This window comes from Festucalex cinctus, chromosome 19 (assembly GCF_051991245.1).
Source record: "Festucalex cinctus isolate MCC-2025b chromosome 19, RoL_Fcin_1.0, whole genome shotgun sequence".
In the NCBI taxonomy this organism is placed as follows: Eukaryota; Metazoa; Chordata; class Actinopteri; order Syngnathiformes; family Syngnathidae; genus Festucalex; species Festucalex cinctus.
The window spans coordinates 17,298,672-17,312,819 of NC_135429.1; the positions used below are offsets into that span (position 1 = coordinate 17,298,672).

The following is a 14,148-nucleotide window of genomic DNA, read 5'->3' on the forward strand; positions in this document are numbered from 1 at the left end:
AGAGATCTTCTCAACCTCTATTCAGGCATGCATTCATTTTGGTTAATTTTAATTAAAATTTGGGTGTTGGTAAAGTGGGTATTGTACGAGACCAAATTGGTACTAGGTACTAACAATTAGGGCTGGGCAACGTATCAAATAACGTGATATTGGCCCATGCAATATGCATATCGCAAAGACATGCAATAACTTCCATATGGAATTTTTTGCTTTTACTTGATTTTGACCAATCAAACAAACTTAAACGTGCATCACCATCCGATAGTTGAAAATCATCTAGGGTAATTACAATTAATTAAGAACACATTGAACTTGTTTATTTTACCACACAAAAACTTATTCTTTAATTTGACAATACAAATATTTCTGTAGGTACATGTTCAATATCGATATCGTGATATTCAACAACTGTATCGCATATAGCATGTTTTTCCCATATCGTCCAGCCCTACTAACAATCTTTTTTTTTATGTCTGTCTATACAGAGGAAGGAATGAGTGGGGCAGATAGAGCTCAAACTATAATGGAGAAGACCTATGTGATCCAGAGACAGTTTCTCAACAGAGTGCCTGCCCCACCCATGGCAGAAATAAAGGAAGAATGGCCTTTTCTCTTCTCACAAAAATGCTTTTTCAGTCACTTTTCCCTCCTGATGGACTTTGATATACTTCAAAAACTCAACGAGGCAATTGGTCGGCGAGGACAGACCATCATGGACTACTTTGGAAAACTAGACAACCCAAGGATCCGTGATGTTCTGGCCTCCTATGATTCCAATGCTAACTAGAGCTGCGAGCAGCTATAAAGGGCCCTCGCAACCCGGGCCACGTTGGGGTATATGCAAGTCGGGGGACTTGCACGTTGGGGTACTGTTAAATAGACAAGGACCATGGAAAATAGAAATGCATTTGCCGTGCCTTGTGTGTAAAAAGGTGCAGTAAAAGGCCAAAAATGATGCACAATTCCCAAAATAAATTCAAAAGTGTGGACTTTCTGATGTGTGTGCAAAGTTTCATGAAAAGTCGCTCGTTTGATATTCAAAACCAGCATCTGTTTATTTGAAAACATTGCATGGCACAGAGATGGTGTGTGATCAAATAAAAAGCTTTTTGATGACTCTTAATGTGGTGTCGCTGTGCAACACATATGTATTCATGACATAGTGAAGTATTGTGACAGTTTTGTAGGGTCCAGCAAACAGTAAATGTGTGACAGTTATTCAAGAAAAAATGTAGCTTTGAAGCAGGCTAACCAATGACATCATCTAAAGGGGAAAAAAGCACATGAGCAAGCATAGGTATAAGTAGAGGAGAAAAAGAGATGAAAGAAGTGCGAGAGATGGAACAGGAGAGGAATGCAGCTGTTTATGTATAGCTGTTGTAACAGGACAGATTAAATAACACTTTAACCTGGGGTTAACAGCGCCCTAGGACAGATAAACTCTTTAGTGTAAAAGTTTTCTGGGACAGATGAATCCCTTGGGGTCAAAGAGTTTGGGTTAGCACATAGTCTGTCTTAGGATAATGTAACCTCCATGGATGAATTAGTCCTAGGACGCTTTGATCTGCGGGCTAAAACTTCAGGGGGGTTAACCTGTCCTGTTATATTGTGATCATCGTCTTCGTGCATGTCCTCAGTGGCTTCTTCTGTCTGTGTGGCAGCATTTGATACATCTGTAGAACAAAAAAGAATGAAGAATCATGTTAGATCTGTGAAGTTTGGTTGTCTTAGGTGTAGTTTACAGAACAGTCGTGTGCATATTTTTAGCATGGTAGTGTCTTAATACAAATGCATATTATGTAATGCACTGTATATGGATATTACAGACGTAATATTTGACGGTGATCTTATATTCATAGTTTTTGCCCGTTAATAAATAATATAGCTAGTAAGTAATAAGACACGCAAAAATGGTATAGTTGAATCCTCTGGGTCAAAAAGCAATGTTTTAGGATTGTGTGATGAAATGATGAATAAAAGTAAGGATACGACAGGTACATAAATGGTTATATATACACACGGACATATATATTTATACAGTATAACAGTGCCGCATGTATTGGTTTTAAGGAAAGAGTTGAAAAGCAGTGTTCAGAAAAAAGCATAAGATGCACAAAGTACCATTTCACTACATGTAATAAGTTGTCAAGTAGACATGTGAATTAAGTGGTTAAGATAGTGGCTACTGTGCAAGTAAGCTTCAATTGTCTCTAAAAGGTTAGCATATGTGTTCTACATGATATCAATGGCTAGACGTGCTCGTGGAGAAACATTACAAACAGAAAAACACACTAAAGGTGCCTTTAACAAACCTGTTAATAAATGAGAACTTAATACATATATGTATGGCATACTGTATATGATTGAGAAAGTTGTCCTGTTTAGTTTATGTATTGTATACTTACGGAAAAAAGTTGGCAATCTTTGCGTATGGAGATGATTAGAGGGTCTTTATCAAAAGAGAATTTGCTTGTTGATTTGTTCATGTTCTGTAGAAAAGCAAAGGAGTAGAAATAAATACAGTATCATACTTCATAAACATACAAGAAATTTGTAGCTGTATTAACCATTGTTGGTATTTGAAGTGATAATTTAGGAATAGAAGTGTAGTGATTGCAGAATTTATAGAGTGCTTACCTTGTATGACTTTGTAGATGGAAATGTCTTTTGTTGAAAGAGCTCTTTGTTGTCTACTATATATGCAAGGACAAGCATAAGTAGGTGTGGTTATGAAGTACTTGACCATTGAAATAAAGCAGTGGTATCAAATGTATGGACCGTGGTTTGGCTCAGGCCTGCAAAGGGGTTTAATGTGGCATAAGAGATAATCTTGTAAGGTACAAAAAATAATAATAATATAATAGGTATGCCTCTGAGTTTTCACAAATCTAGGTCAAGTCAAGTCATCTTTAGTTATTTTGCGCTTGAATCATCCAATCGGAAATGCTCCATAAAAAATGTATAGAGGGTGCGATTTATTGCAAATTGCACAAGAAATCTCTAAAAATTCATGTTAATGACAAGTCTGATGTGTGTGCAAAGTTTCACGAGTTTTCACACATGTATAGATAAAAAAAAACAAAGCAGCGCTTTACTTGGCAACCAATGCATCGCTATAGCAGCAGCGTGCGACAAAATAAAAAACTTTCGATAAATTTGCATCTTAAACATCTTAAGATGAAACACACCAAGTTTGAACACGGTCGGATGAATTTTGTAGGAGGAGTTAAAATATGACCCCTAAAAAAGGCCACAAAAAAAAGTCTACAAATCCCATCATAAATCAAAATGGCGGACTTCCTGTTTGGTTTAGCACATGGTTCCAAGAGACTTTTTTGTACATCGTGGGCTCTTATGTATGCCTCTAAATTATCATAGCGCTAGGTGAAACGTACAACCGGGAATGCTTCGTTAAAGAGGAGTTTTTTAGCTCAAAATGTGATGCCCGGCCCCTACGGGACTTCCTGTTGGGTTTAGCACATGGCACCAAGAGACTTTTTTGTACATCGTGGGCTGTTACATTTGTCTCCAAATTTTCGTAGCTCTAGCTGCTTCGTACAACTGGGAATGCTTCATTAAGAAGTAATTTTTTCCTTTGCAAACTGTGCATGCCACGGCAACAGCGTGCGACAAAATAAAAAGCTTTCAATAACTTTTCATCTTCAACATCTTAAGATGAATCACACCAAGTTTGGAGATGATCGGATAAACTCTGTAGGAGGAGTTCGTTAAAATAAGACCCCTATGAAATGGCCCAAAAAATGGCAACACGTTCCAAAGTAAATCAAAATGGCGGACTTCCTGTTCGGTTTAGCATATGGTTCAAAAAGAGTTTTTTGTACCTTGAGGGCTGTTACATATGTCTTCAAATATTGGTAACTCTAGGTGAAATGTACAGCCGGGAATGCTTCATTAAGTTAGAATTTTGAAACACAAAATTTGATGCCTCGCCTCTGGCGGACTTCCTGTTAGGTTTAGCATATGGCACCAACAGGCTTTTTTGTAGATCATAGTCTGTTACATATGTGTACCAATTTTCGTAGCTCTAGATTAAACGTACCACCGGCAATGCTTCGTTAAGTAAGAATTTTGAAACTGTAAATTTGATGCCCCGCCACCGTCATATAGTATGTCAAAAACTTTAGATTTTTTACCATGATGTTGTCCCAGGTGTTGAGATGGTACAGCCCAAGTTTGAAGTCAATCGGGTTAACCGTGTAGGAGAAGCGGGCAAAAGTATGACCCCTGTAAATGTGCAAAAATGGGCCAAAATTGGACATTCAAATACTCATACCTCACTTCCTGTCTATTTTAGGGTACACATATCAAAGAGGTTTTTGTTCATCTGGATGTGCTACAGGTGCCACACAATTTTCGTAGCCATAGGACAATCGTAGCGGGACAGGGATCCGTTAAACCTATGTAGGTGGCGCTACAGAGCCATTTTTCTGTTATCATGTATGGCGACTTTAAAATATCAAATTTTTCGCCAGACCCGATCTGCGTGTAAAGTTTGGTGAGTTTTCGTTCATGTTTAGTGCCTCAAAAATGTGGTTGTTTGCGGAAAAGAATAATAACAAAGAAGAAGAAGAAGAAGAACTAGAGCTGCGAGCAGCTATAAAGGGCCCTCGCAACCCGGGCCACGTTGGGGTACTTGCACGTCGGGGTACTGGCACGTTGGGGTACTGTCAAATAGGACAAGGACCATCTAAAATGTTTTTGACAAGCCTTGTGTGTGCAAAGTTGAATCAAAACGCAAAATATGGTGCGCAATTCCCAAAATAAATTCAAAATGGCGGACTTCCTTTTAGGTTTAGCATACGGCTACAGAATACTTTTTGTAGGTCTTAAGCTAATAGGTATGCCTCCCAGTTTTCACAAATCTAGGTCAAGTCATCTTTAGTTGTGTATCGCTTGAATCATACAATTGGAAATGCTCCATAAAAATGCATAGAGGGCGCTATTGAGCACAACGTTGGGTTACTTGCACGTCAGGGTACTGGCACGTTGGGGTACTGTTACATGGAACAAGGACCATTTAAAATGTTAGTTTTTTCCATGCCTTGTCTGTGCAAAGTTTAATGAAAAAGGCCAAAAATGATGTATAATTCCCAAAAAAAATAAAAATAGCGGACTTCCTCTTTGGTTTGGCAAATGGCTACATAATACTTTTTTGTAGGTCTAGCATAATCATACAATCGGAAATGCTTCATAAAAATGTCTAGAGGGCGCTATTTATTGCAAATTGCACAATAAATCTCTGAAAATTCATGTTCATGACAAGTCTGATGTGTTTGCAAAGTTTCATGAGTTTTCATGTGTATAAAAAAAAAAAAAAAAAACAGCACTTGACAAACAATGCATTGCTATGGCAACAGCGTGTTACAAAATAAAAAACTTTCGATTACTTTGCATCTTAAACATCTTAAGATGAAACACACCAAGTTTGAAGACAGTCGGATAAATTTTGTAGGAGGGGTTCGTTAAAATATGACCCCTGAAAAAGGCCACAAAAAATGGCAACAAATCCCATCATAAATCAAAATGGCAGACTTCCTGTTTGGTTTAGCACATGGTTCCAAGAGACTTTTTTGTACATCATGGGCTCTTATGTATGCCTGCAAATTATCATAGCGCTAGGTGAAACGTACAACCGGGAATGCTTCGTTAAAGAGGAGTTTTTTAGCTCAAAATGTGATGCCCGGCCCCTGGGGGACTTCCTGTTGGGTTTAGCACATGGCACCAAGAGACTTTTTTGTACATCCTGGGCTGTTACATATGTCTACAATTTTTCGTCGCTCTAGCTGCTTCGTACAACTGGGAATGCTTCATTAAGAAGGATTTTTTTCCTTTGCAAAAAGTGCATGCCACGACAACAGCGTGCGACGAAATAAAAAGCTTTCAATAACTTTTCATCGTCAACATCTTAAGATGAATCACACCAAGTTTGAAGATGATCGGATAAACTCTGTGGAAGGAGTTCGTTAAAATAAGACCCCTATGAAATGGCCAAAAAAATGGCAACATGTTCCAAAGTAAATCAAAATGGCAGACTTCCTGTTAGGTTTAGCATATGGTTCAAAAAGAGTTTTTTGTACCTCGAGGGCTGTTACATATGTCTTCAAATTTTGGTCACTCTAGGTGAAACGTACAGCCGGAAATGCTTCATTAAGTAAAAATTTTGAAATGCAAAATTTGATGCCCTGCCTCTGGCGGACTTCCTGTTAGGTTTAGCATATGGCACCAACAGGCTTTTTTGTAGATCATAGTCTGTTACATATGTGTACCAATTTTCGTAGCTCTAGATTAAACGTATAACCGGCAATACTTCAGATGAAACATGCCAAAGAATGAAGACAATCTGATAAGTTTTGTAGAAAATATGAGGCCTATAAAAGGCCCCCAAAAAATGGCTACAAATAGCAAAGTAAATCAAAATGCCGGACTTCCTGTTTGGCTTAGCATATGGTTCTAAAAGACTTTTTTGTACATCGTGGGCTCTTATGTATGCCTCCAAATTATCATAGCGCTAGGTGAAAGGTACAACCGGGAATGCTTCGTTAAAGAGGAGTTTTTTAGCTCAAAAAGTGATGCCCGGCCCTTGCGGGACTTCCTGTTGGGTTTAGCACAAAGCAGCAAGAGACTTTTTTGTACATCGTGGGCTGTTACATATGTCTACAAATTTTCGTAGCTCTAGCTGCTTCGTACAACTGAGAATTCTTCATTAAGAAGAATTTTTTTCCTTTGCAAACAAGTGCATGCCACGACAACAGCGTGCAGCGAAATAAAAAGCTTTCAATAACTTTTCATCTTCAACATCTTAAGATGAATCACACCAAGTTTGAAGATGATCGGATAAACTCAGTAAGAGGAGTTCGTTAAAATAGGACCCCTATGAAATGGCCAAAAAAATGGGAACACGTTCCAAAGTAAATCAAAATGGTGGACTTTCTGTTAGGTTTAGCATATGGTTCAAAAAGAGTTTTTTGTACCTTGAGGGCTGTTACATATGTCTTTAAATTTTGGTAACTCTAGGTGAAACGTACAGCCGGGAATGCTTCATTAAGTAAGAATTTTGAAACTCAAAATTTGATGCCCCGCCTCTGGCGGACTTCCTGTTGGGTTTAGCATATGGCACCAACAGACTTTTTTTGTAGGTCATAGTCTGTTACATATGTGTACCAATTTTCGTAGCTCTAGGTTAAACATACAACCGGCAATACTACGTTTAGTAAGAGTTTTGAAACTCTAAATTTGATGCCCCACCGCCGTCATATAGTATGTCGAAAACTTTAGATTTTTTACCATGGTGTTGTCCCAGGTCTTGAGATGGTACATCCCAAGTTTGAAGTCAATTGGATTAACCGTGTAGGAGAAGCAGGCAAAAGTATGACCCCTGTAAATGTGCAAAAATTGGCCAAAATTGGACATTTAAATACTCATATCTCACTTCCTGTCTATTTTAGGGTACACACATCAAAGAGGTTTTTGTTCATCTGGATGTGCTACAGGTGCCACACAATTTTCATAGCCGTCGGACAATCGTAGCGGGCCAGGGATCTGTTTAACCTATGTAGGTGGCGCTATGGAGCCATTTTTCTGTTATCACCTATGGCGACTTTAAAATATCAAATTTTTCGCCAGGCCTGACGTGTGTGTAAAGTTTGGTGAGTTTTCGTTCACGTTTAGTGTCTCAAAAATGTGATTGTTTGCGGAAAAGAATAATAACAAATAAAAAGAAGAAGAATAATAAGAATTCCTTGAAAAACAATAGGGACCTCGCAGCGGTCGCTGCTCGGGCCCTAATAATAAGAATTCCTTCAGGAACAATAGGGACCTCGCAGCGGTCGCTGCTCGGGCCCTAACAAGGTTGCCTGCATCATGCTGCTCCTGATGACTTATTTCAAGGAGGCAAAGGAAGCGTTTGTGTTAGAAGTTGATGTAAGATTTTTTTTTTTTAATTAAAATGCAAATTATTTACATTACACACCATTTATTACATTGATACCTGATTTACTGCTGACCAATGAACAAGTTATCTTTTAATGTTATACCTATGCTATTTTGTGTTACTATGTTACAGCCATGTGCCACTGCTGTGGACGTCACTACTGGGGAACTCCCAAGCATGCCATTATTGATCGTTCAAGGTAATGTTACTAGGATCTTGTATTAACATTTCTAACTCAGTATTTTGTTTTATTGTAGGAATCTACAAGACCACAATAATAATAATTATTACCATTTGTTTGCCACTTTATATCTGAAGCAGGTCTCAAAGTGCTCATAACACATGATGTGGTATCTGCTAATTTCAGGTGAGATGATGAAGCCCTCTGGGTGGTTTCTGTCCATCGAGGGACTTATTGTAATGGGCCCAAACCCTCTGTTTTTACATGCAATAGCTGCTTTGTTTAGCTATTGCTAAACTTTAGCAGCTATTACGTGTTCAACTTGGAGTATCCTGCTCCTGCATCGTCAACTCTGGAGTTCATTCAGAGGTATTATAGAAAGATCACATTTAATCTTGTAATTCACATTATAGTATTGGTTTCCAACTCGATGGCTGTCTTGAGGTCTAAAATTATGACAAAGAAGGTACCCGAGGCTAGCTTGGTGAGATAATCATGATCCCACAAACTCATTGGATTTCACTCTGCAGATCAGTCTGGGCATCTACACGTTACACTGACTATGGTCCAACAAATACCTACCGGTCCAATCACAGCTTTTTATTTTGTTTTGAGGGCGGGCATTTGTGAAACGCAAATGAATGAAGTAGACCGCAGATTTTCTTTGAAAAGCAGAAAAAAAATGTCCTCGGACCCTTTACTGAAATTGTAACCTTACCAGCAAGCTGAATTCTCTCAGTATTTGTTCACAAACACCATGAGAATCCATCTTGTACTGCTCCCACTGATCCCTTCGCAACCGCCCCGATTTACGTCGGACCAATCACAAAGCACGATTGTGTTTGGGAGCGGGATATGCAGCTGTGACAAAAGTGCAGAAGCCCTGAGAAGCAAATATAACATGGCGACACTGGCGGACGAATGCATGGATGCTGCAATTAATTATTTTTGCACAATTACCTACGATTTCCTTTTTGAAGAAGAACAGTGAGAGGCACTTTGTGCATTTTTATCTGGGAAAGATATATCTTGCTTCACCCCCATACGGCGGCATTCACTTCCGTTGCAGTTAATTGGCAAAACAAAGGTTCGTCAGGTGTGCACAAGTTGCCTTATTGTCCAATCAGCTCATACTATTGTGCATCATGTCCCACTTTTCCCAAGCAAATCACAGTGGAACAATCCCAGATTGATATTGTGGAATCAACAGACGTTGACCAAACCACTTTGGCTAAGACAAACCTAACTTGAAGCACCCTGGTCAAAAATGTCTAAAAATTATTTTATGTGGTGAGAGCGGGAAAAAAGGCACAGGTGAACACCTTGATAAATGTCTGCAATAGGCAATTCTATTTAGAACTGAAACTATCTTTGCTTCTTAACAGGTGCTTCTTGGGCATCAACCCAGAAAGAGGCTCAAAGAGCCAGAAACGTAGAGCAATGAACCCTCAAGTGAGCACGCTGCAAAGAAGGCTCATCGACTTTGAGTGGGCGTTATAGGTTTTTTTCCATGTTGTTATTCACACTGTTACCTGTTTTTATCTGTTATTTGTATTCATATTGTGTTTTATTGTATTTCTTGGTTGTATTTATGAAGTTGCCTTTAAAGTTGAAATTGACTGTTGTACAAAGGACATATTGATATATTGACCGTGTATTGACTGACAATAAATATGCTTGCTAAACAGTGTATACCTCAGAGTTGTCTGTTTAGTAATTGGTTTATTTCAGTTGTAAAATAATTGTAAATTCACAGTAAATGGGAACTTCATCTGCATTACTTTCACAGTAAATTCCTGTAAATTTGTGCATTACTTTTACAGTACCTACTGTAAAAGTACAGGGCATTGTTGTAATGATGTACAGCAAAATATTGTAATTCCCCAGCAATGTACTGTAAAATCACAGTAATTGCTTTGCCACTGAAGCTGTGAAGTTACAGTATATAGTTGTGCTTTTACAGCAATGCATTGTAATATCACAGTTGTGAAATTACAGTAAATTGTTGTAAGTAAATTCACAATAAATTGCTGTAATCCTTACTGTGAAAGTAATGCAAAACTTATCCAATAATTTACTGTAAATTCACAGTAAAAAAATTTACAGCCATCGAAACTAGCATACAAGTTGGAAATACACATAAACAATGCAACAATAAACATTTCTGACTTACTTTGTGGTCATGAACTCTGTCAAACGAAACTACGTACAACGTGATCAATCCGACTGCTACAGCACCGCTGTAGCCACCTGCTCTCTACTGAACTGAACTGCGCATGCACGCCCGACACATCGTCATACGTAATCGCGTAGTCACATGCCATGGGGAGGCACAACAATACAAACAAAGTTCTGATTCATGTAAATAAACACTCAACAATAATACACTATTTCTAGGAGCCTTTTGTACAGTTAGCGTGAATTGAAGTATAAAGTTCCCTCCAAAAACCCGCTTCATCGCCCAGCCAGGAAAATCACATCATGCATTGGAGAGTAATTATTAAACAATATAACATGGGACTTTCTGCTGTTAGCTGGGCTAATTGTTACGACCAGCAGACAGTGATGAGGACTTACTTTATTCTTCAGAAACGTCCTTGTATTCCGATGCGTGTGTATTGTGGTTCACAATTTCACGTGTTAGGAAACCGTCACTTCACATAGTGTGCGCGTGAATGACAATCGCGCTGGCGTCGTATCCAACTCATACTTACCTGGCAGGGGGCGATACCATGATCAAGAAGGTGGTTCCCCCAGGGTGAGGCTCAGCCATTGCACTCCGGTTGTGCTGACCCCTGCGAATTCCCCAAATGTGGGAATCTCGACTGCATAATTTGTGGTAGTGGGGGACTGCGTTCGCGCTATCCCCTGATAAATTTGTTCAAAAAAAAAAATAGGGAAGCTAATTTTGGTGCTGGACTTCTGCCACTGACCCAAAACTCCGGTAACTTGAGACCAGCGGAGTTCGCCATGTCGCTCAATTCGATCAAATTCTCAGCCTCGGAAACGTCAACGAGGCGGATGTCGGGGTCACCAATGTAGCGAGCAGTGACGGGAGTCGGAGGCAGAGTGTTGAAGTCCGGAGCCAAAGACCGGCGGTTTATTGATATCAGCTTCTCATCGTTTAACAGCAACAACAACTCACTCTGCGCGAGGCTCACAGACCTACCAACATTTTGTTCTTTTTATCCTTTCATCCTTTCATCCCAACAAACTCCCCCTTCGTCCCAACGTTCCGTGGGTGAATTATGTTCTAATCACTACAAAATATTCTGCAGCCTTATATACAAGACAGTTACACCACTGACCTGGATATATGACTTGATAGCCGATAGCCCATCCACGCCAATGCAAGCCGTTGAAGTCACAGGGCGGCCATCTTGTTACTGCCATCTCGCGAGAAGACAACTGTAAACTACACGGTATTCGTACAGATGAGATACATACAGCTCGTAGAGACCGGAGGCGGGGTGAGGGATTTGTACCGGGTGCTCACTATATTTTAACAAGTTAAAAAAAAAAATATATAACAAGTTAAAAAATAAATTAAAAATTGGACAGGTATGTACTGCTGCTTTGATTAATCATGTAATTTATACATGTAATTAAGGCAAGTTGTAAAATGTCTGAAGTCCTCTTGTTTTATGTTTAATTCATTTAACACACCATAAATCATGCTGTTTCTTACTTAGTACTGTTTCAAATGTTCTCCAATTTTGATACTGTACATGTATAGTATCGTATGCCGAGAAACATTTCTTCGGCCTCGCGACCTCAAAATTCTTGGCTTATCGGCTATCCAGTCATATATATAGATCAGTGGGCAGGTCACGTGATTGTCTTTTCGAGAAAATGTTGATCAAACAGCTCTTCTACTGTCGGCCACAGCATTAAACCAACAACCGATTGCTCTTGCAAATTGATATTTTTTTCATAGTTAAAAATAATAATAATAATTCCCTCAGGCATCAAGTACAACATCAAGAGGTAAGTTTATCGCAGCATTCTATTGGTCCCACGTGAACCACGTGACACAAAACATACAACACACAAAGATCTGAAAGCATTAGATTGATGCAGGTTGAAAAAAAAACAGTTTACGGAACTTCATTATTATCTGAGTATAGTTGTTTGGCGTGTCGGCATGTGACCATTATGATGAGGCGATGTGAGCAACCGTAACTTAAGGTTGTAGTCTCTGGAATTTAGACCTCGCCCCTTTCACTGTGTTGGTATCGTTTCTCGGCCTTTTGGCTAAGATCAAGTGTAGTATCTGTTCTTATCAGTTTAATATCTGATACGTCCCCTATTCGGGGATCATATATTAAATTGTTTTTTGGAACATGGAGATGGAACAGGGGCTTGCTCCGTCCTCTCCACGCATGGACCTGGTATTGCAGTACTTCCAGGAACGGTGCACCCCCTGGCAAGGTCGATGTAAAAACATTTATCGTTTGTTTAACCCACCAGTCTTATCTCCATCATTTTAGCGTCTGTATGTACGTTGTGCACGCGGAGCCCACTTCTATGGCCTTCCCCGTGCCTGCGTGGGTCTTCTCCGGGTAATCCGGTCTCCTCCCACATTCCAAAGACATGCACGGCAGGTTAATTGGGCGCTCCCAATTGTCCCTAAGCGTGCTTGTGAGCAGTGTTGGGAATAACGAAGTTTAAATATAACGGCGTTAGAAACTGCGTTGCTTTTTCACTAACAGAGCAATCAAATTAATTACTGTTCCTATCGTTACAACGCCGTTAGCGTTACTGATCATGTAAAGTGCCGCATTACAAAAATGTGGTTTCAGGAAGCGCCGCGGTGTCAAGCTTTCGCCCAGCTGACAGACAGCTCCACATCAGTGGGGGTGGGGGAGGGGAAGTTATGTTTATTGTTTTGATGTAGTCGGGTAATTTGTCTGTTTTATTCCAATTCGAAACGTTGCATGTTTTACCGTGTGAATGGGCGCAGTTTAATGTTATGTTAATTATCAAATTGCTTGTGTATGACGACGCGTTGTAGCTGCCTGCCTTCAATTTATTTTCCTGTAAATATCTCCACTTTCTGTTCATTACTCTCAATTTAAATTAGTCTTAAATGATGCACATTGACTGAGATGTTTCATCTTCCCAATATTAAATCCATATTGAGTTTTATAAGATTTTTAAACTGTCAATGTCTGCTTCACAAATTGATTTTTTTTACACTCACGTCTCCAGTAGGTGTCGCTCCACACTGGCTCTCGCTACTCATCGTTTCCTACATAGGTGGATGATGATAATAATCATCATCCACTGACGACAACCATAAGTGAATGATCTTTTAACTCCTACGTTAGTATTGGGGAGGCTATTATGCTGGCTCATGGAAGGTGTATACACTACACAGGATGGTGTATCGATCAGAATACAGGAGAATGCGTTATTCTGATATTTCAGACTCTGTTTCACCTGTTTCATCTACATCCATTTCACCTGTTGCTTCAACCCGCTTGTCTCGACCTCATTGTCTCCACCTGTACCCTCATCTCCTGAATAACCAGTAAAGAATCAACAAACCACCATAACGCATTCTCCTGTATTCTGATCGATGTTGATTTCAACAGGTGAAATGGATGTAGATGAAACAGGTGAAACAGAGTCTGAAATATCAGAATAACAATAATAAGGGGATGCACAATATTTAGATGTCACACAAATTATACAATGACATAATAAGTATTTATATGCCTTAGAAACTCCATAAAGGACAAACACAAAGAAAACATTGCCCACGCAATAGGTATTATATTTATACTGCTCAAAATGACCTACTACAGTCATTTAGAATTCACTTGAATGCACGTAAATGTTTTACTGGTCTATGGGGACCTCTAGCGGCCACCAAGAACAGTAAAATAGCCAGTTGGTAATGGCGACTGTTACAGAGCTGTAGCGTCCCGCGGTTCACTTCTAAACTCCGTATATAGCCATCGAAACTAGCATACAAGTTGGAAATACACATAAACAATGCAACAATAAACAT

General features: G+C 39.4%; 2 non-coding genes across 2 annotated transcripts; both read left to right on the forward strand.

Moving 5' to 3' along the window:
• Window positions 1-10,838: 10,838 nt before the first annotated feature.
• Window positions 10,839-11,003, forward strand: LOC144008200 (U1 spliceosomal RNA). The gene has a single exon (XR_013280721.1). It is a non-coding gene; the product is annotated as a U1 spliceosomal RNA (small nuclear RNA).
• A 1,363-nt stretch (window positions 11,004-12,366) lies between these two features.
• On the forward strand, window positions 12,367-12,557 carry LOC144008175 (U2 spliceosomal RNA). Its single transcript, XR_013280699.1, has one exon. It is a non-coding gene; the product is annotated as a U2 spliceosomal RNA (small nuclear RNA).
• Window positions 12,558-14,148: the final 1,591 nt, after the last annotated feature.